At 42.6% G+C, this 25,080-nt stretch overlaps 1 protein-coding gene across 1 annotated transcript in view; it reads left to right on the top strand.

Annotated features, from left to right (window-relative positions):
- The first annotated feature begins 19,536 nt into the window (after nucleotides 1-19,536).
- Nucleotides 19,537-25,080, top strand: part of LOC149308717 (traf2 and NCK-interacting protein kinase-like) — a 104,056-nt gene continuing 98,512 nt past the window's right edge. Inside the window, exon 1 of the mRNA XM_089536354.1 lies at nucleotides 19,537-19,583. The gene's annotated coding sequence lies outside the window, so the exon portion shown is untranslated. The remainder of the gene's footprint in view (nucleotides 19,584-25,080) is intronic.

Genomic DNA, 25,080 nt, shown 5'->3' with positions numbered 1-25,080 from the left:
AGTGTTTTACAAAGGCAGCCGGGTCAGCAGATAACAAGATCTTGAAATTTACTAGACCTTGTAAGATTGCCACCATTTAAAGAATGGTGGCCTGGGTGCTATGTGTGCTTCATCCCGGCTGGACATGCAGAAATTTAGCAGGCAAAGCTTTTTGCAGTTTGGTTGCCAGAAAAAAAAGGGTCGGGGCAGTCAAAAGAAACTGGCTGGGGGAAGTTACGTTCTCTAACTTTGCAGCCCTATTGTGAAGCTAACACAATGCTTTAAGCTGCACAGAGGAAAAGGAAGATTCCAGGAGGAAGAAGCCATAGTCTGGGCTAGTTCCACATTTGAGGAGCCCCCAGGGAAACCGCTATCTGCTGCACACAGACCCTTTACACTAATGAGACCCCCTGGGCCTACCCAGAGGTATTCAAAGCAGCTGTAAGTGTTCAAAGGCTGGCTGGGAGCCGGCATTTTAACTTCTCATCGTTCCTTGGCACACCCAATGTTTTGTCGCCTCAGGGGACATCCTGGAAACTTTAAATTAGAAAACCCTGAGGCCCTCCAGAATGGAACCCTCCTGGGGTTTCGGTCCATTTCTCTGGAGCTCTGCAGATGGAACCACACAAAAACATCTTTCGGTACTTTCTTAGGGTTTTGCCCACTCTAAAAGCTTAAAATTCCCCTCCTAAGGAATAATGCAGTTTGATTTTAAGTGCTGTAGCTCCATCCTATGAAATCCTGGGATTTGTAATTTTATATGGTCTTTATGTGAACCAGTGTGGCAAAGTGGCCTGAGCATTGGACTACATTGCTGGAGACCAGGATGTGATTTTCCGCTTGGCCATGAAACCCACTGGTCGATCCTGAGTCACATACTCTCAGCCTCAGAGGACAGCAATGGCAAATCTCCCTGTAGAAACTTGCCAAGAAAACCCCATAATAGGTTTGCCTTAGGGTCGCCATAAATTGGAAACGACTTGAAGGCACACAACAACAACAACAACAACAGTATTTAACCTTATCTGCCAAAGAGTGCTGGTGTCTCACAGAAGTACAACTCCCAGGATTCTGTAGGATGGAGCCATGGCAATATATTCTTGCTCTTTCTTCTCTTCTCTCCTCCTCTGAGGCTGCTGCCACACTGCAGAAATAAATCAGTTTGACACCACTTTAACTTCCTTGGCTCAATGCTATGGAATTCTAGGATTTGTAGTTTGGTAGGGCACCAAAGCTCTCCGACTGGAAAGGCTAAATATCTCACAAAACTACAAATCCCGGACTTCCATAGCATTGAGTCATGGCAGTTAATGGTGTCAAAATGCTTTATTTCTGCAGTGCAGCAGAAGTCTCAGTTGACTGAGTTTTGCACTTTAATCTCAGTTTGCAGCAACTGAAGTAAGCTGAGGAGTAAGCAGAAAGGTGAGAGAAGAGGAGAGAAAACCGGGACATTTTAAAATGAACAAGTGGGATGACAGAAGATCTATCGGAACCGTCCCTGCCAAATTGAGACAGGTGAAGGGTATGGTGCCCCCTTCTCACAGCAACATGAAGAGACCTCTATGGGTAGAATCTTCCTTTGCTCACTGACCTCCTTTTTGAAAGGGATGGAGAAGTTGCTGTGGAGGGAATGAAGGTAAAAGGACACACCAGACAACCAACTGGAAGAAAAAAGGCCACAACTTTATTGAATACAACAGCAAAAGGTAGGTAAGTGTAGAGGGTTGGCCTGAAAGTATAAGGTCTGAATCTGCCATCCACCAACCCATGTTGGTCGATGAACCAAATTGCCTGGGCACAACCAGGCCTTGGGATGACAGAGGGGGAACCGGCTTAAGGTGCCTTAGCTCCTCAAACTGGTTATGCACATTTGCACATCTTTGCACCTTGTCACCAGGGGATGCTGACTCGATGCTGCCCCTGCATTGGCGACATCGTGATACCCTCAGCACCCCCAGGTCCCAGGGGATTCCTGATCCCCTGCTCCGCAGCACAGGAAACCACGCCCAACAGATCCAAGACCTATGCTGCCGCCCTGGAAAATTGTGACATGAAATGACCAGCCTATCAAGGGAGGGAGGGTGGGAGCCTGCCTGCCTGTCTGCCTGCCCCCCCCGCCCCCCCCCCCCCGCCCCTTGAAACACAGAAAAGGAACACTGTCACATTTCTCAACAAAAGACTGAGCTATGTGACACTAACATGAGAATCTGGTTGCCTGTTATTATTCCTTGGGCCCAGATGGCTAGGAATTGCCTTTCAGCCATGAACTATTGGGCAGGGCAGGTGGAAATGGAAATAGAGCCATACAAAACTGTTGCAACAGCATCTCCTGATACATAACACTGGAACAAGCCAAACTCAGATGGTGCAACTGAGTGTGAGAATGTTACCAAAATCTGCAAGTCTCAGCAATATGTACAGTAAATCAGAACTGTTACGAAAGTCTGCTCGTGTAATATTTGGGCTCCCTCATTCCTTGCCGACTGAGCAGTCCAAAGAGACATGCCAAAATGAGTAACATTCCACATCCTTTCTAGCAACTCCTGAGAGCTAAAGGAAGTCCACAGATATATCTGGAGATATTACCGGAGACAGCCAAGTCAGTTTCCCTTTCCAAATGGAAAGGTGAGTTAGTAGAGCTTCACTAAGACTTCACTTTCTTGGAGAAATAAGGTAACAGGTGTTAGCCAAGTGGCCTCTGGAGTCATTACTGTGTAGAAGGCAGAGAAAGCTTTATGGCTGTGGGATTCAGGTTTTAGATATAAGGCAGGGACGTAGCCAAGGAGGGGGCCAGGGACCCCCCTTCTGTTAGATACAATGAATGGTGCGTGCTGCCGTGCTGCCACACCCAAGCCCCATTATAATGGTGGCACTTAGTCTGGACCCCCCCCCCCTTTCCAAAATCCTGGCTATGTCCCTGTATAAGGCATCGTAAATCAAGTGGAGGATTTCAGACTGAAATCATCCTTCAAACCTAATGAGTATTTTTTGCAACTGTATTCATGCGTACTCACACATAAGCATCCTAATGCCTTTGAAAAAGAAACAAAACAAAAACCCTACAATTTCCCCAGGTAGAAGTGCATACATTTATAGTATCCTACAGAGAAAGAAACACTAAAATCGGTCTTATACCTAGGACAGTTAGTCCATCTAAACCAATATTGTATGTTCTGACTGGCAGCTGATCTTCAGCATCAGGATTTTTTTTCCAAGGGGTGTGTATCAAAATAATTTGCTCTGTGTGTATGTGTCCACAAGTCAGATGCTTTAATCTGTGCTATCATTCACAGATCACTCCTCCCAGATAGATAGAGCAGTTTTAATGTGTAGAATGGTATTAAAATAATATGCATTTCTTCCTACAAGAAACACACTATAAAGCCGCTTTCACACAGCTGTATAGTGAAACATGTTTCTTTCCTTCTCTTTTATTTGCTTTTATTTGTTTCTCTTTCTTTGCCATTCATCACTTTCAAAAGGAACTGTTATCAGTAGCCAAGATAACTAATGGTAGTGGATTATGGGTTTTGTAATCCACATGTTGCCCATCCCTGCCTTAGCTGGTAACATGCATTGCTTCACTTACTTCCAAATGTGGAAAGCCAGCCCTGATGCATTCGGGATCTCTCTGTTCTGAATTTCTGCTCTGTAGATCTGCTGCTCTCTCAGGTCTGCAGAGATAATACTCATAGCTATATTGTCTTCACGTGACAATAAAATGAAAAACATGCTTTCCAAAATTTCGTAGACTAAACCTGGGACACATGGGGCTAAGTGACATCAGAGAGTGGTCAAGATGGCAAAAAGTATCAGTGAGAATGCAAGACAGGAGAGAATGCAGCAGTTTGCTTTTCTCTGAGCTTACTAGTGCAAGATTCTGCCAACTCCTCTCCTCTCCCCACTGCTTAGTTATAATGCAAACTGCTTTTGTACCACAAACTTAGTTTGCAGCCATTGAAGTAAGATGAGGACAAAGGGGGAAAGTGTGGGAGGAGAGAAAAACTGGGACATTTTAAACGCAGCTTTAAAAATGGGACAATAGAGGGTTAACCAGGATTGTGTAGTTGGGAGTATATGGAAAAAGCTACCCTGAGCCACAACCCAATAAAACGGGAGTGTCAAAAATTTCCATATACAGGATAAAAACAGAGGATGGGGAAGGGGGGGAGAGAGATTTGACAATCTCATTGTAAACTTATCAAAATGTTGACTTTTTGTATCCAGCTGTGAATCAGTTGCATTTCAGATTTTCAATCAAGAAGTCCAAACTGTGTGCAGATTTTGTGGACGGAGTGTGATTGTGTTTTTCTCCAGAAGGCTTCCATTTGGAAACTCTGCGCAACTCATAACAGATTGGAATAGAAAACATCAAGTGAAGCCATCCCAGAAAGAGGTCAGAAAGGACTCAAACAGCCACATATCCCAAAGTTTTAGTAACAATCATCAAAATCCATTTTATTAAGTCTCTCCAGCAGGGATTTGGCTCAAGTTAGTACTAACAGGACTTTTTAAAAATTACACATCAGAGGTTTCTTTAGTCTTGCCAAGTTGAACAATCGGATGACAGCCCAAACTAACTATAATCTAATGGTTTAGGGGATGGGAGGAAGAACTGTTCATCTCAATCCAGTCCCAAGTGGGAAAGTGTCTGAATTTCACTTGGTTCCAATTTTGCTTATTTTGCCAGTGGCTACATATGGCAGAAGAACTGAGTCATCAGTCACTAGTTCGAGAGTCTTAGGGGGATAGATTGTTACCAGAGAAAAGATGTGAAAACAGTGGATATCCCAATGTCATACCAGTTTCACTTCCCATCATGCTTCCCTTAAAGCAAGGATGGAGAACATGTGATCCTCCAGATATTGTTGATATAGTTCACACCAGCACTAGCCAGATTTGGGGAGAAGTGGTTCAAAATAGTAACCTTTCCAAAGTGTGTCAACAATTAGGATGGGCAAGAATCATGCACTACTTTAAGCTGCAAATGGAATGGTTTCTTACTTTTCCAACATTTCCTTCATCCAAATGAGGAGAGATGTACTACCTGCCACTGTGTACTGCCTGTTTGCCACTGTTAGAAGAGTGGAAGTGGCATGAAAAACCACAATAAGCCAATATAATGATGTGCCGTAATGGAAAGTCAATATGAGAAAAGGGAGCAGGAGAGATGAGAGCTGAACAAATTACAAAACTCTCTTCCTTCATCCAAGTGTTAAGGGAAAACATAATGCCACTTGCCATTACCAAAATAAATCATGCCACCATTTGTTGAGCAGGTAAGTCTGGCACAAAAACAGTCAATCTCCACAGGCAAGAGGAAGTAGCTTACTATGGAGAACTACAACTACCATTATCACTGACGATTCCCAGTAGGTCTTAGGAATGCTATAGTTCAAAACATCTGCTGGGTGCTAGGTTGCTCTTTTTTTTGCTGCAATACAAAGCTCCCATCCTCAGCAACCAACTAGAGTAATGCTTTTCAAGCAGCTTAGAGCATGTCTACATGAGCAATATGTCTGGTTTGCCTGTCTTCACAATGCAAGGCTAAAGGACTGATTCTATTGTAAACTGTCTTCACGTGGAAAGGGCAGTTCTGCAACAAATCTAGGCCATCCCTGCAATAAATGGAAATATTTAAAACTTCCAGTTTGCTCCCTGTCTTCCAATAAAATCTGGAGTACTCCAGAACGACCCTGGGCAGCTGTTTACACAGTGTCCTGCTGTGCTGCCCACTGCTGCCACTGGTGCATGATGCTCCCATTGGGGTCACAAGAAGGCACTCAGCCATGTAAGCGATGCTAGATGCCTTGCTTTCAATGTCATAGGGAGTGACCCACAATGGCAGTGGTGGCAGCAGATGTCACAGTGGGACTCTGTGTAAACAGCTTGCTTGTGCTGCTCTGGAATGCACAGATGATGTGGGGAATTTGGGACAGTTTTCAGGTGATCTGAAGTATTTTGGCCAGTGTAGACGCACTCTCCTATTTCAAGGATGGGAATCATGCAACCCTGCAGATATTGTTTTACTGCAACTATAAGCATCCCTCGCCATTTGTATTAATTTACTCTGCCATTCAACTGATCCCAAAGTTGGCTCTTTTGGATAAATTAGGAAACCATCATCAAAACAGAACTCAGTACCTCTGGGGGATACAACAGTAGGTGAGACCCTAGGCAAACGTTTACACATATGCACACTTGAGCCGCCATGCATCTGCTCTCTGTGCAGAGTTTTAATTTCTAGAAATAGGATAATAATAATAATAATAATAATAATAAATTTTATTTATATACCGCTTTTCTGCAGATCAAAGCGGTGTACAAACAATTAAAAAAACCATAAAAACATTGCATAAAATATATAAAATCCCATAATAAAACCGTGCAATCACAAAGATTTTAAACACAATTGTTCACATTCGGTTGGGGGGGGGGGGGGAAGGAAAGCAAATGAATCCTATAGAATAAAGGTTGGCAACTGCACTAAGCTGGGGGCAATTTTCTGCCCATCCAAGTGGATGGAAGTCAATTTCTTGTTTTGGAAAACTGGTTTTTAAAAATGTGAAATGGTGTAGTGACGTATTTAGATCTATTAGAAAGTGTACTGCTTTTGCAGTGCAGAATTAATGCAGTTTGACACCGTTTTAACTGCCATAGCTCAATGCTATGGAATTCTGGGATCTGCAGTTTTGTGACATATTTTGCCTTCTCTGTCAGAGCTCTGGTGCCCCAAATTCCAGATTCCATAGGATGGTGCCATAACCATTGAAACAATGTCAAACTTCATTAATTCTACAGTGTGGCAGAAACCTTACTTCTATTTCAACATGCACAAGCTTGTGCTCTTTAAGTGCTGGCTGTAAAATAACCCAGAGGAGAGGAACAAGCCTGTTTCTTGAGTAATGTCATCTAAAAGCAACTATGTGTCTTTCTGTAGAATTTAAATCTAAATGCAATTTGGGTGGCCAGATGCAAACACAGATAGGTTTTAGGACTGATGTAGTAGCAGTAGCAATTAACATTGCAAACAGGCCTCAGATTGCCATTTTATTATACAGGAGGGAAAAATCCAGTATAATCTCTGGTCACTGGACATGCATTTTGGTTCTTATGTTATTTAGGAGCACTCTTTTTGTCTTGCCTGGCCAGCCAGGAATTGGCTGGAGAGGAAGCTGCTCATTCATCACGTCTCCTTTTGGATATCCTGTGTATCCATATTGCCAGGATCCTGAGGGAAGAAAACATATATATGTATGTTTTAAAAAAGCTAGCTTGGTGGACAATTATTACTGAAACAGCAACAGAGGCTAGAGCAACTTCCTCATTCCAAGATATGCCTGGAGATTCAGGAATCACAAATATAGCTTTTTTGCTCTGTCTTGGCTTTTAGTCCCAGCCATTCTGCATGAATTTTCCAGAAATCCAAATTTCCCACTCTTTTAGGTGTACCTCTTAAGACAGTTTACATAAAGTATGGATACAATACCGTGCAAATGTATATCGTATTGGTATATGCCATATGAGAGCCACTGTGGTGTACTGATTTGACTGTTGGACTAGCATTTGGAGAATAGGGTTTGACCCCCAGCTCAATAAGGAAACCCACTGCATAGCCTTGGGCAAGTAACATTTTCTCAGCCTCAAAAGTAGGCAAAGGTAAACCTTCTGATACCAAATCTTGCAAAGAAAACCCCATGATAGGTTTGCCTTGGGGTCACCATAAATCAGAAGTAATTTCAAGGCACACAACGGGTGCATCTGCACTGCAGAAAATGCACTGTTACATCATTTTAACTGTCATGGCTCAATGCAGATCTATAAGGGATGGCTGGAACTTCAGCAATTCCTCAAACACAGAAATTGGGAAGTTTTTTTTAAAAAAAAATCTGATGCCTTTACAATTCAGAGGCCCTAAAAGTAGTAAGTTGTCATTATAGCTACATTGTTTATGAAGTAATAACTTTTTATGTCAGTGGTGATGTACTGTATTCAACTCTTTTAATCTAAATCAAGCCTTAAGTCTCAAGTCCTTGCAAGATAATTTCAAGTCAAGTCTCAAGTCTAGGAGCCAGCTTTTAACGCAGGGTGTGTTTCTTGGTGAGGAATAGTAAATGTGTTAGGCAATGGGCTTGAGGTGAGAGTTGAGGTCTGCTTGGTGGCCTGTCCTCGCTGCACATTAGAGAAGCCTCCCAAAGCTTTTCAAAAGCTTTAAGGACCCTACTACCTCAAGCCCACTGTCTAAGTCATTTGCTGTTTCCTTCTGAGAAATGCACCCCACACTTTAGGGGCTGATCTTGCCTACTGCTGAAAGTAAGTGGCACCAGCAAGTCAGTCGCTAAAAATATACAAATCTCAAGTTGAGTTAAATCAGTATATCATTTTTGCCAAGTCAAGTCCAAGTCATTGAAGTGACTCAAGCTTCTCATTCAACCAAGTTTCTCTCTTTTTTGGTTCAGCTTCATCCTTTATCACTTGCTGCTCCAGATTCCTGGAGTTGCCTCCCTAGACATTTGCAGGCTGCTTCTTCCTTCGTTGTTTTTAGATCTCAGTTGGAAACTTTCTCGTCTTCCAAAGCTTAGGAAGTTTTAGTTTAATATTATTTTATCATCTTGTATATTTTGATTTACAAGTTTTCTTTATTATATATTATATTTTTCATTATATCTGGATAACTCATTTTGCACTTGTATTCTGTTGTACCATGTTATAGTTGCATTATTCCTTCCTTCCCCTGTGTGTGGGTGTGTGTATATATCTTAGATCATACGCCCTTGGCAGGGCTGCCTGTTTTTTGTTGTTTAACTTGTAAAATTGTGTATACACTGATGGTGCTACATAAATAGATGGTGATGATGATAGCAGCAGTAACAACAACATATGATTTAATACACACAAACACAATTAGGCCCTAGGAATGTTCTGGGCTTTGAAGAAACCATATCCTCCAACATTTCACAAATGAAAAATGAGACACATATGGCCAAGCAACATCAGAGTGTGATCAAGTTGGCAAAAGTTATTAATGAAGAAGAAAATATCAGCTATGAGAGGCTGCAGCACTTTGCTTTTTTCTAAGCCTGCTGGGAAGAGTATGAGCCTCCCTTCTGCTGAACTGAGTGCAAGCTATTTTTGCACTTTAAACTCAGTTTGCAGCAACTGAAGTAATCTCAAGACAAAGGAGGAAAGTGGGAGAAGAAGACAGAACCTAGCACATTTTAAAAGAGCTGAAAAAGTTGAATGACAGACTGTCCCTGATATATCGGGACATTTGGAGTGTAAGGGAGATGTAAGTCAAGCTTTCAGCTGTTCCTTTTAGTTTCTAAACACTTTTCACATCCTGGCCTTCTGGACCTGCCCCTTAAAAAAGCAACAAACAACTTTACCACCCTCACACCCAGCTATTTTAGGTGTCTCAGAATGAGGACAAGTTGTGTGGCATTCACAAGTCAACCCATAAACAGAGACGAACAGATGGAAGCCACTGCCACCTACCAAAATCTAATACATCCGGCAGCTACCTTCCTTTGCCTAATACTCTCTGAGTAGTGTACAGAGGGAGAAGATAAAAGCAAGTGGAAATTTTGTTGTCCCAGCAGTTTGTACTTTCAAACTGCAGTATCTGGGCTCCTGGCAGAGCAGTACCCTCCTGTCTGAGTTGTTAGCGCATGTCCCTCAGCCACATGTGCATCCTGATAATCAGAATGTGACCCATGTGACTGGCATGTGAAGGGGGTGTTTTATTTTAAAAGCCTGCAGTTTTTCAAACAGTTTTTCTTTTGGTCATGTGCCTCCTTTTGAGGCAAAGACCCAAGCAGCAGTAGGGATGCTGCCCATCTGTGCGTAGATTGGGTAATGCACTTGAATGTCTCTGGTGCTCCAAGTTCTCAGAATCAGATTGAATGTCATATCTTCATGTGTTAAACATACATTTATGAATCAGAGCAAAGACGCTCTCGCTCTCTCGCTCTCTCTCTCATTTTATGGGGCACAAAAGACATCAGTGAAGGAGGTTTGCAGACACACTTCTTACTGACTTCCTTTATGTTGTAGACCATATAAGCAGAGTCTTCCATTGTCCTGATCCCTCTCTGGCCATTATGATGTGTGTGCATGTGTATTATGATTTGTGTATTTGTGTGTTGTTTGCCTTCAAGTTGTTTTCAATTTATGGTGACCCTAAGGCAGACCTATCATGAGGTTTTCTTGGCACATTTCTTCAGAGGGGGGTTGCCATTGCCATCCTGTGAGGCTGAGATAGTGTGACCTGCCCAATTGATTTCCATGGCCAAGCTGAGATTTGAACCCTGGTCTCCAGAGTCACAGTCCAATGCTCAAACCAATACGCCACACTTTTATATCATAGATCTACTAATAAATTCTACCAGGTAACCAGCCCTTAAACCTGCATAACACAAAGTGTGTTTGCACTATACCATTACTACAGTTTGCTATCAGTTCTGTTCTATAGAACCAGGGACCCTGAAATTGTTTGTAAGGTGTATGGGCTCAGCATTAATGTTTGCAATGCAGGTATTGTTGAAGGCTTTCATGGCCAACATCCATAGTTTTTTATGGGTTTTTCAGGCTATGTGGCCATGTTCTAGAAGATTTTCTTCCTGATGTTTCGCCAGCATCTGTGGTTGGCATCTTCAGAGAATGCTTGCCTGGAAAAAGTGGGTACACACACACACACACACACACACACACTGTGTGAGCCTGGGAATGCAGGCATGATTTGCATGTGTATTGTTCTGTACTGATGGCAGGCCTCAGGATGGGAGGCTAATGCAAAAGATTAGCAGACACTAATCCTGTTTTGCATTAGCCTCCCAGCCTGAGGCTGGCCATCAGCACAGAACAATACACATGCAAATCACTCCTGCATTCCCAGGCTCACACAGTGTGTGTGTGTGTATATATATATATATATATATATATACCCACTTTTTCCAGGCAAGCATTCTCTGAAGATGTCATCCACAGATGCTGGCGAGATGTCAGGAAGAAAGTCTTCTAGAACATGGCCACATAGCTCGAAAAACCCACAAAAAACAAAAACAATTCAGGTATTGCTTTATAAAACAATTAAAACACAATACATTGTATTAAAAACCACCATCATCATTGTCATCCAGCTACATCTACATGAAAGCAACAGAAAAATAATTATAATTTGGTATACTTCTGATTAATCATCCCTGGGGCTCCTAATTACGAATGGTAGCATTTTCTTCAAAATAAGTAGGCTATATTTCAGAGGAAAGAACTGGCAAAACCACCTCTGAGTATTCCTTGCTAAGAAAACCTATGAAATTCATAGGCTCACCATACTTGACAGGTGATGTGAAGCCACACACACACACAAACCACACACAGAGGGTGTGGGGGTGTTGTTGTTGTGATGGTGGTTGTTAGGCACTTTCATATTGACTCTGACTTAGACATACCCTCCAACAATCCTGATTTGGCGTGGGCAGGTCAAAGAAGAAATGCAAAGACAGGTTTAATGCTCAACATAAAGAAAACAAAAATAATGACCAGGGAGGACCTACATAAAATCAACTTATACAATGAGGAAACTGAAATAGTTAAAGATTTCCTATACCTTGAATCAAACTGTGGTCAAGAGATAGGAAGAAGTCCAGGAATGGGGAGGGCAGCAATGAATGAGCTAGAGAAAATCCTAAAGAGTAAGGGGATACAACTGAGTGTAAAAGTTAGAATCATCCATGCCATTGTGTTCCCTGTTACTATGTACGGATATGAGAGCGGGACAGTGAAGAAAGCGGGTAAGAGGAAAATCTTTGAGATGTGGTTCTGGAAAAGACTGCTGAGGATATTGTGGACAGCCAAATGGACAAAGAAATGGCTCCTTGAACAGATCATGCCCAGCAGCTAAAATGTAAACGCACATCACAAGCACAGGAGTCTCTTAGTAAATATGCTGGCAATCCATCCTAGGCTAAAGATGAAAGCAGTGGTCAGACTGCTGAGTAGACCAGTTGCAGACTCCTTTGAAGAGGCAACACATAATACAGTACTTTCATTTTAAGAAGGAGCAGCAAGAGCTTCAAGTGAGAAATCATCCAACAGTCAGATTTGTGCAAAAGTAACTGTCAGCATGGAACTTCATGGAAGGAGGGGGAATTGTACAACGAGAGCCTGAGGATCAACTCCCTCCCCCAATCTGCCACTAAAATGGCATTTCCTCTGCTCAAAGAGAGGAAGTTCCCTTTCTCGCTTCCCTTTTAACATCCTTTAGCTTTCATGCTGGCTTCTTTTCCTTTTTTTTATGACCCCAATGCAGTGGGGGATGGTGGGTCTGTTTTCAGCATGTCTTTCAATATGACCTTCAGAATGATCCAGCACAAATTTCCCTAAGGTTATTGGTTTGCTTTGTTGGTTTGCTCTGATTTATGTTGAGTTGCCAACTTGTTTGGTTCCTGTGCCTTTAAGAGCAGCCAGACAAGCAGAAATTCAATAGGCAAAGTTAGGTCCATCACCTGACTGCCATGGTTGGAGAAAAATTAGCATCACACTACATAGTTACAGTACATGTCAAAATGTTAGGGATTCTCACATCCCATCACCCAACGAGTGCAGACCCTGAAACAGCTATGCACAGGGTGCATTTACATTGTAGAAAGACACTCTCTCAGTTGACAACACCCCAAAGGCTGGACAAATCTAATGTGTGCACAGCCCTCTCAGAAATGAATTTTTACACAGTCACAATCTATTCTGGGCAAGAGCAGTGAATATACTACATTAATTCTTGCTGTGTCAAACCCTCAGTTGTTGCTAGGGTAGCCAGATGCAAAAAACAACAGGGTTCCTGAACCTTTAAGGTGCAGATGGAGGACTTCAAATCTCACTGGGTGACCTTGGGCAAGTCACACTCTCTCAGCCTCAAAGCATGGCAATGGCAAACCCCCTCTGAAGTAACTTGCCAAGAAAACCCCATGATAGCTTCACCTTTGCGTCACCGTAAATTGGAAACGACTTGAAGGCACACAACACAACTTGCTATGACAACTTGCTATGTCACTCTTCATATATTTCCCTTCAGCTAGCAATGACTTCCAATCCAGCTTACATAACTGCAAAGTAGGAATAGAGAATGTATAGTGTTGGACTGTAACTCTTACTATTGGCTGTGCATAGGAAGGTTGATGGATGTTTCCATTCAAGAACATCCTAAGGGCTATATGTTTTCCATGACTGCAGTAGTATTCAGCACAATCCCACTCTGAATTTAAACACACAATTCTGTGCATTCTTTGACAGACATAAGCCACACTAGGTGCATTTGCATTGTAGAAAGTATGCAGTTTGACACCTCTTTAACAGCCATGGTCCACCCTACAAAATCCTGGTATTTGTGGTTTGGTGAGGCAACAGCACTTTTTCTCAGAGAAGGCTAAAGACCTTATAAAAGTGCAAATCCCAGGATTTCATAGGCTGGAGCTACAGCATTGTTTCTACACTGTAGATACACCCACTTTGTTCAAGATAGATTGCTCCCTAATACACGGATGGAGATTACGTAGAGCTCCAGATGATGGGTTGCAAATCCCAACAGTCCTAGCCAACATAACTCATAGTGAGGAATGCTGGGAACTTTACATTCAGAGAGCTTCATGAATCCCATCACTGCTGTAGCAAGGAGGTCAGAATGGGAAAGTTCAGTTCTGAGAAAGGTTTTATCGACAACAAGCAAGAAGAGATTAGATAGGAAATATATAGGAAATCTCAAACTTCTTCCATGGAGGATGGAGTTTTCAGAGACAAAGAGATTTTAGGTCCTATAGATGATAGTAGAATAGATCTAAATTTCAGTTTAGTAGATTGTGGCCTTACAGTGCAAGATGGTGTGTATTTACTCAGAAATATTTTCCACTGTGTTCAGTAAGTCATCATGTTACATAAGTGTACATAATTTTGCTAATACTTTTAACTGGATCAGGGGCAGTGTGATGGTATTCTGTTATGCAGGGATGTAGCCGGGGGGGGGGGGGTTCTTGGGGTCCGGACCCCCCCTTCCATTAGAAAAATGAATGGTGTGTGCTGCTGCGCTGCCACACTCAAGCCCCATTATAATGGTGGCACTTACTCTGGACCCCCCCTTCCCAAAATCCTAGCTATGTCCCTGTGTTATGCATCCTAAACCTACCCAACATTTTACTCAGAATTTAATGGGCCTTGCTATCAAATAAAGCCAACATGATTGCAGCTTTTTACAAAAACACATCGCTTCCAGTCTTCGCCTGAGAGGCTTATAGCTTCAAGTCTTTTTAAAGACTTTTGTTGTATTTGTCTTCTTTTTTTAAAAAAATTACTATGGCTTTTAATAATTATAACCTGAGCTGTTAATAGTGTTGAAGGCAGGCTGTGGGTGCCATTCTTATTTTAACACTTCTCTCCTGCTTTTCTAAATAAGTTTTTTTTCCCCCTTTAAAGTTCATATTCTGGGCGGATATTTTTTTGTGGTTTAGTTTGTACTGCTTCTTGTAAGAGAAAAAACACAGGGTTGGTGACATAACAAGAAAGCAATGCTACCTAGTACTGCCTCTTTCAAACTGCTGGGGTGGCAGCATGAGAAGTCAAGGGAGGGTTTTAAAAAGTTAAGGAAATTGCCAAATGGCTTTTTTCCAATGTTTTGTCCACCACTTGCTGGATCTACAGCCACCATCATGCGCTAACAAATTGCTAACATCCAGTGATTCACTTTCATGTGTATAAATTTATGCAAGTAGGTCTCTGAAAGGAACCGTGGGATTATTTTTCCTGACTTTCTTACACATACTTTCAGGCTCTCCTTCCCAGCGACTCACTGTGACATAGGAAATTTGATAGTTTTTTAAGGTGCCACAAGAGAGATTCTGCTTTTGCTGCAATAAACTAACACAGTTTTTGAGGGGGGGGGGGGGGGGATGAACTTTAGAATGATGCACCAAACCAGCTCCTATGAGCTAGATCACAAAGTCCCATGGAAGCACACCTTGATATGCAAGTGCTATCAAAGCCAGTTTGCTTCCTGAGGAAAATGACAAGATGGTGTCAAAGTACAATGAACTGGCAGTTAAAGCCTACTTCATTTCCTGCAATGAGAATATCCAACCTCCAGCACTTCATAGGCAGGATATGACCAGATGTCATAACCTCAAAGGAGGGCAAGGCACTGCAAAATGGAAGACGTTCAAGAAAAATGTAGGGCATGACAAAATAAAAGCGAAAAACATTCATATACATATAAACTCATGCTTCTTAGTCATGCTCAACATGGAGGGCATTTGGAAGTTCCTCCTTGACAGAAGTCTGAAATGGAGGACATGTCCTGGAAAAGGAGGGCAGATGGTCATCCCAACCATATGCTAGTTTAGTGGGTGCAGGACAGACTGCAGGACAGACACAGTTCCATTTCCCAACAGGGATGCAAGGGCAAAGGGCTTGTTTGGAACAGAGACGGGCAGATACTGGTGCGACCCAAGGCAGTTACCTCACTCCGCCTCCCTAACTACAACCCAAGACAGTTTGCTTCACTAGGTGTCACCTGAGGCAGTTACCTCACTCCGCCTCCCTAACTACAACCCAAGACAGTTTGCCTCACTAGGTGTCACCTGAGGCAATTACTTTACTCCACCTCACTAGCTGCAAACCAAGACAGTTTGCTTCCCTAGGTGCCACCTGAGGCAGTTACTTCACTCTGCCTCCCTACCTGCAACCCAAGACAATTTGCTTCACTAAGTGCCACCTGACACATTTACCTCACTCTGCCTAATGCAGGAATGAGCAAAAAGAAGCATTCCCTGTTCTTGCCCACACAGGATAGAATTTCTCATCTGAAACGTGAAATTCAAGAGAATCTGCACCTCAGCTCAAACTATAACTGCCAGTCACTCAGTTGGAAGCTCTCCTTTCCCATTTGTGTACTGAAGACATTCGTTTCTACTATTCCTTCAAGAAGTTTAAAGCATACAACAAGGCTCTTATCCCTGTTGTTAGCATTGTCTGTTCACAACAATCCTATCTGGTGCGTGATGCTGAGAGTAACTGGCTCACTGGGAATTTTCAGCAAAGTCTATTTGATGAACTGATCCGCCATCCTTGCCTTGTATCATATTAGGGCTCCTTTATTCCTCCTTAATGGGAATTCTGTCACTAATTAAAAAACAAAAAATCTGATGTGGGTAATAGCTTTAGACCTTATCACACAAGGAAAATCGGAAGTGAAATTGGGGTTTTAAACAGTGATTATCCTGTGCAAATTGTCCAATTGTGATATCGCAATTAAGATTTTCTCACACATCGCTATTAGACAGGCAGCAAACAGCAACAAATCATTTTTGGGATTTCCCCATGAATGATTTGTTGCTGTTTATTTACTGTTTAATAGCAACATCATTTGAAAATCTTAATTGCGACATCGCATTTTCCATTGCTGTTTAAACCCCCAATTTTGCCCAATTTCCCCCATGTGATACGGTCCTTTGTTACAACCAGTTAAATGGTACAAAATTGTCCCATTTTGCATACCAAAAGCTTATACTTTTGGTTTGTCTCGATGGACCACACAGCTACTTTGCATACTCATTTGTTATTTACACTATAGGGTACATCTGCACTGTAGAAATAGCACCATTTGATACCACTTTAAACGAGGTAGCTCCATCCAATGGAATTTTGGCATTCGCAGTTTTACAAGGCCTTTAGCCTTCTCTGTCAAAGAGTGTTGGTGCCTCACCAAACAACACATCCCAGGATTCTGTATGAGGGAGCCATAGCTATTAAAGTGGTGTCAAACTGCATTATTTCTACAATGCAGATGCATCCATAGTTAGGCACTCAGTGAAAGAAGATTTCTGATTTCCAAGAGAGACTGCACCACAGTGAAGACTCCAACTACCTCACACTTATACTTTGGCTTCTACTGCCTTCTTTTCACTTAGCAATACCTGAATTGAAACCAGTTTTCTGACACAGCAACTGCCAGATTAAATCTGCTTTAAGCAAAATCAGGAGGCAGTAAACAGGCCTCTAGGCTATGAGTTGCCAGGGTGAAAACTGGAGAGAGCTCCAGCCCATTTAATGGTTGTGTAGAAGAGGGTATTTCAGCAGGTGTCACTTGTCATACAACCAAGTAACAAGCAACACCTGCTCTGACTCCCTCTTCAACACAGCTATTAAAGGGTCAGGCGCCTGCTCCAGTTTTCACTCTGGCAACCCTCTCGGAAACTGAGGAGAACCATTATCTTTGCATCCCGGCAAACTCACAAGGTGTCTGCACTCTCCATATTGCAGCTACCACAGGGGTAAATCATGAGTCTTTCCAGATGCTGCCAAACTATTAATTGCAGCAGCCCTGGCTGCTACCACACTGAAAAATCAATGCACTTTGTCACCACTTTAACTGGCATCTCATCATATGTTCGAGGGAGAGCAGCTGGGGAACCTGGGCAAATTAGCTCACGAATAAATGTTAAGTTCATTCATTAAAAATAAATAAATAAATAAATAAATAAATAAATAAGAAGTCCAGGAGGCTTGTGTTGTGGTCAGCTTTATCAATTTTTGCTTGCATAGAGCCAGTATGGTATAGTGGTTTGAACATTGGACTAAGACTCTGGGAGACCAGGGTTCAAATCATAGAAACCCACTGGGTGGCCTTGGGCAAGTCACACTCTCAGCCTCAGAGGATGGCAATGGAAAACCTCCTCTCAACAAATCTTGCCAACAAAACCCCATGAGAGGTTCACCTTAGGGTCACCATATGTCAGAAATGATTTGAAGGCACACAGTAAGCAAAGCAACAGCTATGACAATGTGAAGTCGAAGGCTTTCACGGCCTGCATCCATAGTTTTTTGTGGGGGTTTTGGGCTATGTGGCTGTGTTCTGGATGATTTTATTCCTGTTTTGTCAGCAAACATTGCTGGCGAAACGTCAGCATTAAACTCTTCCAAAACACAGCCACACGGCCTGAAAAACCCACCAAAAACAACAGATAGGCCCTCTTGTGAGTCCTAATACTTACTGATTCTTCACTAGGGTGGTGCAGTAGTTAGCCTGGAAGAACTCAGAAAATGTGCTTTGGGAACTACAACTCCCAAAATCCCCTACCCAGTGGTCATGGGGTTGACTCTGGCTCTGACCTTACCAAGACATGACAGTTCAGTGAGTGAGTATCTGTGGAGGGTTCTTCCTAAGATGAAGGCACAGATGTGATAGGAAGAAGGAATCACCATGCCACAAGTTATGCCTTGAGCTTTTTGCAGAATATGCAGGGTTTGCTTTTTGTTTTAAAGAGAAGAATACTTCCATGTGAAGTCAAAGGCTTTCATGGCTGGCATCCATGGGGTTTTGTGGGGTTTTCGGGCTATGCGGTGATGTTTTAGAAGAGTTTATTCCTGTAATTTGGAAGAGTGTTTATTCCTGTGTTCTGGAAAAGAAATATACTCTTCTAGAACATTGCCATATCGCCCCCAAAAACCCATGTAATACTTCCATGCCTCTGCAAAGCTGCTACCACAATAAACCTTCCAATCCATCATCATCATCATCATCATCATCATCATCATCATCATCATCATCATCATCATATTTATTTTTATCCTGCTTTTCTCCCAAGATTGGGACCCAAAACGCATCCCAAAAGGCAATGACAAACCAGTGAGCTTTGCTTGCCCTCCAAGAGTGGAGGAACACTTTCCTTCTTGCTACTCATGGCTTGTGACTCTGGAGAGCAGGGTTTGATTCCCAACTCAGCCATGAAACCCACTGGGTGATCTTGGCCAAGTCACACTCTCTCAGCCTCAGAGGATGGCCATGGCCAACCCCCCTCTGAAGAAACCTGCCAAGAAAACCCCAGGAGAGCTTTGTCTTAAGTTGAAAACAACTTGAAGGCACACTCCAACAAACTAGTGAGTAGAAAGGAGGAAGCATCAATCTGCCTGCTGCAACGCCCCCCCACAAAGAAAATGCCCTTCCAACTCCAGCTTGTTGCATCAACTTCTCCTCCCACCCCCAAGGCACGTCACTTCCTTGCAAACTTTGTGCAAACTTTGTGTTATATTCTTTTGGTCAAAGGCTGGAGGCTGCTTCCTCTCTATTTAGCTGGAGGAAGGGAAGCACAGAGAAAAGAGAGACACAAATACATACAACTTTTTTCTGCACTCCCCCCTCCTCCTCCCCCCTGTTTCTTTCCTTTCTTTTTTTGCAGTTCTTTCCTGCTTTGCATGTCAGGCTTCCTGCATTTGTCCCAGCAGGCAGGCAAAAGCGCACCAACCATGGACAAGGGCTGAGCCCAGAGGACCGTTAGCTTGGCAAAGGAGGAAAGAGAGAAGGGAAAAAAGAAAGAGAAAAAAGAAAAGAGCCAAGGACTGAAGGCTGGTGGAAAGTCTCCTTTGCATTCTTTTTCTCTGAGCCTGCTCCTTCCCCTCCTTTGGGCATTTTTTTGCTTTTGCAGCTGCAGGGCTGCTCCTGCCAAAGCTGTGCGCTCTTGGCACCGGTTGCGCGTGCCAAAAGGGAACCCAGCGGTGCACAGACCATGGCCAGCGACTGCAGCGCCCGGAGCCTGGATAGCCTGGACCTCAGCACCCTCAGGGTAAGTCCGTGGCTGGCATGGCATGGCATAGCATAGCATGGAGGAGGAGGAGAGCCAGGGAGAGCTGGCCCTGCCCTTTGGCAAAGCAGGGCACTTGGAAGGCAAGGGTTGGGCAGCTAGGCGCAGCCAGGGACCAAGGCTGGCAGTGGCACCCTGGCACTTGGTGCCTGCCCAAAGTGATGGCGTCAAAAACAGATATGCAACAAAGTACTCAAGTCAGGCTCATCCAAGCCATTGTACCTCCCTATCCATGGATTTCTTGATCCATGGATTCCATCATCCATGGCTTGAAAATGTTGGAAAAAATATATAAACTTCAGAAAAAAGAAGACCTTGATTTTGCAGTTTTCTATAGAAGTAAATATAACGCAGACTACTAAAGTCAGAATCATCCAAGCCATTGTACAGTCGGCCCTCCCTATCCATGGATTATTGCTCTATGGATTCCACCATCCATGGTTTTGAAAGTATTGGGGAAAAATATGGGGAAAAAATCCAAAAAGGACACCTTGATTTTGCAATTGTCTATAAAAGTAGATATAATACAGAGTACTAAAATCAGAACCATCCAAGCCACTGTACAGCTGGCCCTCCTTGTTCATGGACCTTTACTCCACGAATTCCACCATCCATGGTTTGAAAACATTGAAAAAACTATAAATTTTTTTTGGGGGGGGAGATGCCAGCCACAGATGATGACAAAACCTCAGGAATAAACTCTTCCAGAACACGGCCACACAGCCCAAAAACCCCACCTAATATATATATATGGATTCCGGCCATGAAAGGCTTCAACGTCACAAAATTAGACTCATCCAAGCCATTGTATGGTTGAGTCTCCATATCCATGGATTTTTTGATCCACAGATTCAACCATGCATGGATTCAAAATATTGAAAAAATATGAAAAAAATAATTTCAAAAAGCACACCTTGATTTTGTCATTTTCTATAAAAGCAGATATAACACAGAGTAGTAAAGCTAGAATCATATGGTTGGACCTCCATATCCACATTTTTTTGATCCATGGATTCTACTTGCCTGGAGATGAAGGGGCTTAAGCAACTGGTTAGCCAAATAAAAAAAAAAAAAAACCCTCCACAAACTCCAGTCCATCAACAGCGGACTGAACAGAGAGGATGGCTTCCCAGCACACTACACACATTATAATACTGGTTAACACTCTAATCTCATGAAAATGTTCTTGGCCAGTTTATCACATCTCTTTTTGGGTTTCCAGCCAAAACCACATTCCAAACCTCTCTCCACCATTCATATAGTCATCCACCCACTCTGGCCTTCGGCAACATCTTTCCTCTTTACTTTGGTCCCTCAATAAACTGGCCATATCATCATCATACTCACAAGTTTTACATTCCTATGTTTATTCATACATTCTGATTATAGAGATCCTTCCTGGGCACCAGTTTACACCATACATCTGAGGAAGTAGACCAAGGGCCCAAACAGACAAGGCAAAATAAAGCTGCTTCAGGTCACTTTGGAGGGATGCTGTTTAAATGATACATGCATCTTAAGAGGCCAGAAGCTGCAATAAAGTTGCACTCCAGTCTTTAGGATTGGGGCATGGCTTTGGCGCAGCTTCTGGCCTCTGAGGATGCACGTATCAATTAAACAGCACACTTCCAAAGTGATCCGAAGCAGCTTTAGTTTGGCCTGTCTGTTTGGGCCACAAGTCTACGAAAGCTTATGCTACAACTTCTTTTGCTCAGTTGGTCTCTAAGGTGCTACAAGATCCCTTTGCATACTGATATTGCAGGCTAACTGAATTCTACACCCCAAGAAAACCCAGTAACCAAGCTGAGCTTCACCCGTCCCAGTTCACATTCAGCCATAATGCTCCAGCAACTCTGTACAACTCTATACTTTTAAAATCATGCAGTCAACTTATTTAGTAGACAGGTATTGCTCAGTGTAGGTAATGCATATACGATTTTAGTAAAACTTATAAAAGCCCTGGGAGGTAGACTGGTATTTTCCCAGTGTTACTTATCGGGAAGGGGCAAAGAAGGGGACATGTGACTAGGAGCTCATGGCTGAAGTGAAGCAAAATTTGTGCTGCGAGTTTACCACTCACACTCAAAGGTTGGAAATATTACCATTTTGAAGACAACTCTCTCACCCCCTTCCATATTGACTGGGGATTCTGGGAGTTGTAGTTCAAAAGAATATCATTTCCATGCTTTGCACACACTTAATGACAGAAAAATAATTTTTGGCAGGTAATACAACTTTCTTCAGAACAACTAAAATAATTTCATGAGAGTGCTCCAAATGTTGAGTTCTCCAGAACTTTGCACAATCTTGTGGAATTTGGTAAAAGCATTGCTTCCTGGGGATGGTCACTCTGAAGTAGGTTAGCCCAGCATGCATCAGCTGGTGGATCTGATGTGGAATTGTGACATTAACACTGGAAACCATGCAGTTTTGGATTCTTTTCTCCATGGCTACTGTAGCTGAAAGTTAAAACATTCAGTCTCTTGGGATACTTCTAAAGCTCTGGAGAGAAAAAAGCAGAGGAGATAATGTCATCATGTAAGGATTGTTCCCTTTCTTGTCTGTTTATATCTTAGAGCTTGAAAAAATATTTAGAGGCCTGCCTTGTAGTTTTAGATCATTTTACTCTGTTTAGCTTGCTGGAATTTTTCTCATTTGAATTATACACATTGTATAGTTTGTCATGATCACCTCTCCCAACTTCCAATTGTTTGGGCAGAAAAAATAGTCTCTTCCCCTCATGTAAAAACTTTGAGTTTGTGGCTTTTTAAAAAATGAATTTATTTGCTGTGCAGCTGCCCAGAAGTTAGTTCCTGGATAAATTCCACCTAAAACCTTGTCCTTCTCATTATTTTTTCAGCCAATCTCTGGGTTGGTTAAAACAACAAGGGTGGGATGAACCTTTGGGTTCATCAGAGCGCTTCCATCTGTCTTCAGATCATCAGCAAACATTCAATTTGGCAGAATGTTTCAAGATCAGCTGAAGTTGGCTTAGCCCCATGATCTGAATGTGTGTTGAATCATTTAAAGGACCGACATGGCTGGTGGTTTCTGTCATAAGGCAAATCTAATGAACTTCTCCCCATTTGCTAGGAGGATGTGGACACATGAATGCACCCAGAAGTACAGTGTCATCTCAACAAATCATGCTAGGATTTAGTTTGTCATGCTAAATAAAGATTTTATTGTGCATTTTGCAGTAGTTTCCAACCAGGAAAAAAAAGAGGTCTGAGACATTAGGTGGAAAATCCATCACTTTTATATTCCCATTTGAGAGATGCATGTGTATATAACACATTCGCATACGCTCTCACCATGATCTGATGTTGCACACCAAAAAATCAAACTCAAGACATTCATTCCTTAATATGTGGCTTTTCTGTTTGTCACATATTCATTTCTCTGGGAGCTGAAGTTCTTTTAAAATACAATTTTGTGGACCACAATAGCAAACTTCTTCTGCACAAATCTTGTCAAGAAAATTCCATGATAGATTTGCCTTAGGGTCGCCATAACTCAGAAACGACTTGAAGGCACACAACAACAACAAACCACATCACAGAGAAATACAGTTTGCAATTATACTCCTATATTTGCAAGCACTGTTTAATGCCATTCATATTCTAATCATATCTTCAAATGTACATGGAATGGTCTCTATAAATGAGTGTCCCATTTTGCTCCTACTTGTGCCAGCATCTCCTGAAACTGAGGTGCGTTACAGACCGCCATTTAGTACGCGCTCCACCATACTAGGGTTAGGAAGGGGCGTGCTAGGGTTAGGAAGGGTCTTACCTTCCTAACCGGCCCCATTCCTAGTACGCACAGAGCGCGTAGTAAATGGCAGCACCCATCCACACAGGCGCTGCCATCTTTATGTCTCGGACGCACAGCATCCGGACGTCGTGCGGCGGAAGTGATGCCGCGAGTGCACGCCTCGCGGCACCACTTCCAGATGCCAAAAAGAAGCACCATTTCGGCGCTTCTTTTTACCTGCGCTGGGAAGCCTCGTGGTCTGGCCACTGGGGCTTCTCAGCACAGCTAATGACGGCGGCGGCAGACTGCCCGCTTTTGGGCGGTCTGTAACACGCCTGACTTTACCTAAGGACAAACTTAAACTATTAGTCAGTCTTAAAGTGACTTTTTAAAGACTATTAATAGCTACATAGTTGCTACTTTATGCTTCTGTAGATTTCTAAATGAATACAGTAATCTGTTCTGTGGAGATTAGATTAGTCAAAAGGTTTAGTTCAGACTCTGCACACATGCTTTGCATATCAAAGTTAATAGGTTCAGATCCAAGTATATTTAGTTCAAAGATTCTGAACAAATACTTAAAGGCCTGTAACTAGACAGGGGAATCATGTGGCCCTCCTGATTTTATTGAACTACAACTCCCATAGTCAGTGGTGAGGGTTGCTGGGTGTTGCAGTCTAACAACATCTGGAAGGTGAAATGATTCCTGTTTCTGGGAATCTGGGAAACTAGTACCAATCATAACTAGCAATGCAGGGCTGGGTAGACCTTTGGTCTGACTCACTAGAAGGCATCTTGGTACATTCAGCACAATAAGACTTACTTCCAAGCAATCATATGTTCTACTTCCTGTCAGAAGCACTGACTAACTGTACCTGGATTGGGGCCAATGACTGTGGCATGAGGTCCGGTTTGCATGTAATAAATGAGTATCGACTTCCCACAAGGGAGATAGCAGAGTGGTAGTTTACTCTCACAGTTGCTCTTGTTTTGATCTGATAGCTCAGCTCTTATTAAGCATCCTTTGTGCCTCCTAGCAGCTGGCAATATAGAAAGCAGGCTGATTTACTGAGTGAGACCTTTGGTTCATGTAATGCATGCAATGCTGCCTATGCCACTTGACAGCAGCTCTTCAGATTGTTAAGATAGGGATGTTTCACTAGCTTTACCTACAGAGGCCAGGCTCGAACCTGAGACCCTCTGCATATAAAGCTAATGTTTTATCACTGAGCTACAGTCTCTCCAAGACATCTATGAAAAATTTCCATTTCAGTGCATCACTACAACATGGCAGGATCCTTTCAGATTTCTGAAAGAATGTGGATCCTATGTTTATATAAGTGACCAGGTTTCGGGGCTGGAGGGTACACCTATGTTTTTCATAGTTATTTATAGAATCATAGAATAGGAAAGGACTCCAAGGGGCATCTATCCCAACCTACTACTACTGCAGGAATTCACCACTGAAGCATCCCTGACAAGTGGTTATCCAATCTTTTCTAAAAACTTCCAACACCAGAAAGTCTGTCACCTTCCAAAATAGTCTCTTCCATTCTTGAACAGCTTTTACCATCAAGAAGTTCCTCCCAGTATTTAGTCAGAATATACTTTCTTGTAATTTGAATCCATTGGTTCAGGTCCTGTTCTCTGGAGCAGCAGGAAGCTCTCTCCATCTTACATGTGACAGCCCTTCAGACTTTCAAAGCTGACCATACTAATTTTG

This window comes from Sceloporus occidentalis, unplaced genomic scaffold (genome assembly GCF_023333645.1).
Source record: "Sceloporus occidentalis isolate IW3139 unplaced genomic scaffold, rSceOcc1.0.p SCAF_8, whole genome shotgun sequence".
NCBI lineage: Eukaryota > Metazoa > Chordata > Lepidosauria > Squamata > Phrynosomatidae > Sceloporus > Sceloporus occidentalis.
The sequence above is the reverse complement of the archived record's forward strand: the minus strand, read 5'-3'. Positions and strand labels throughout refer to the sequence as shown.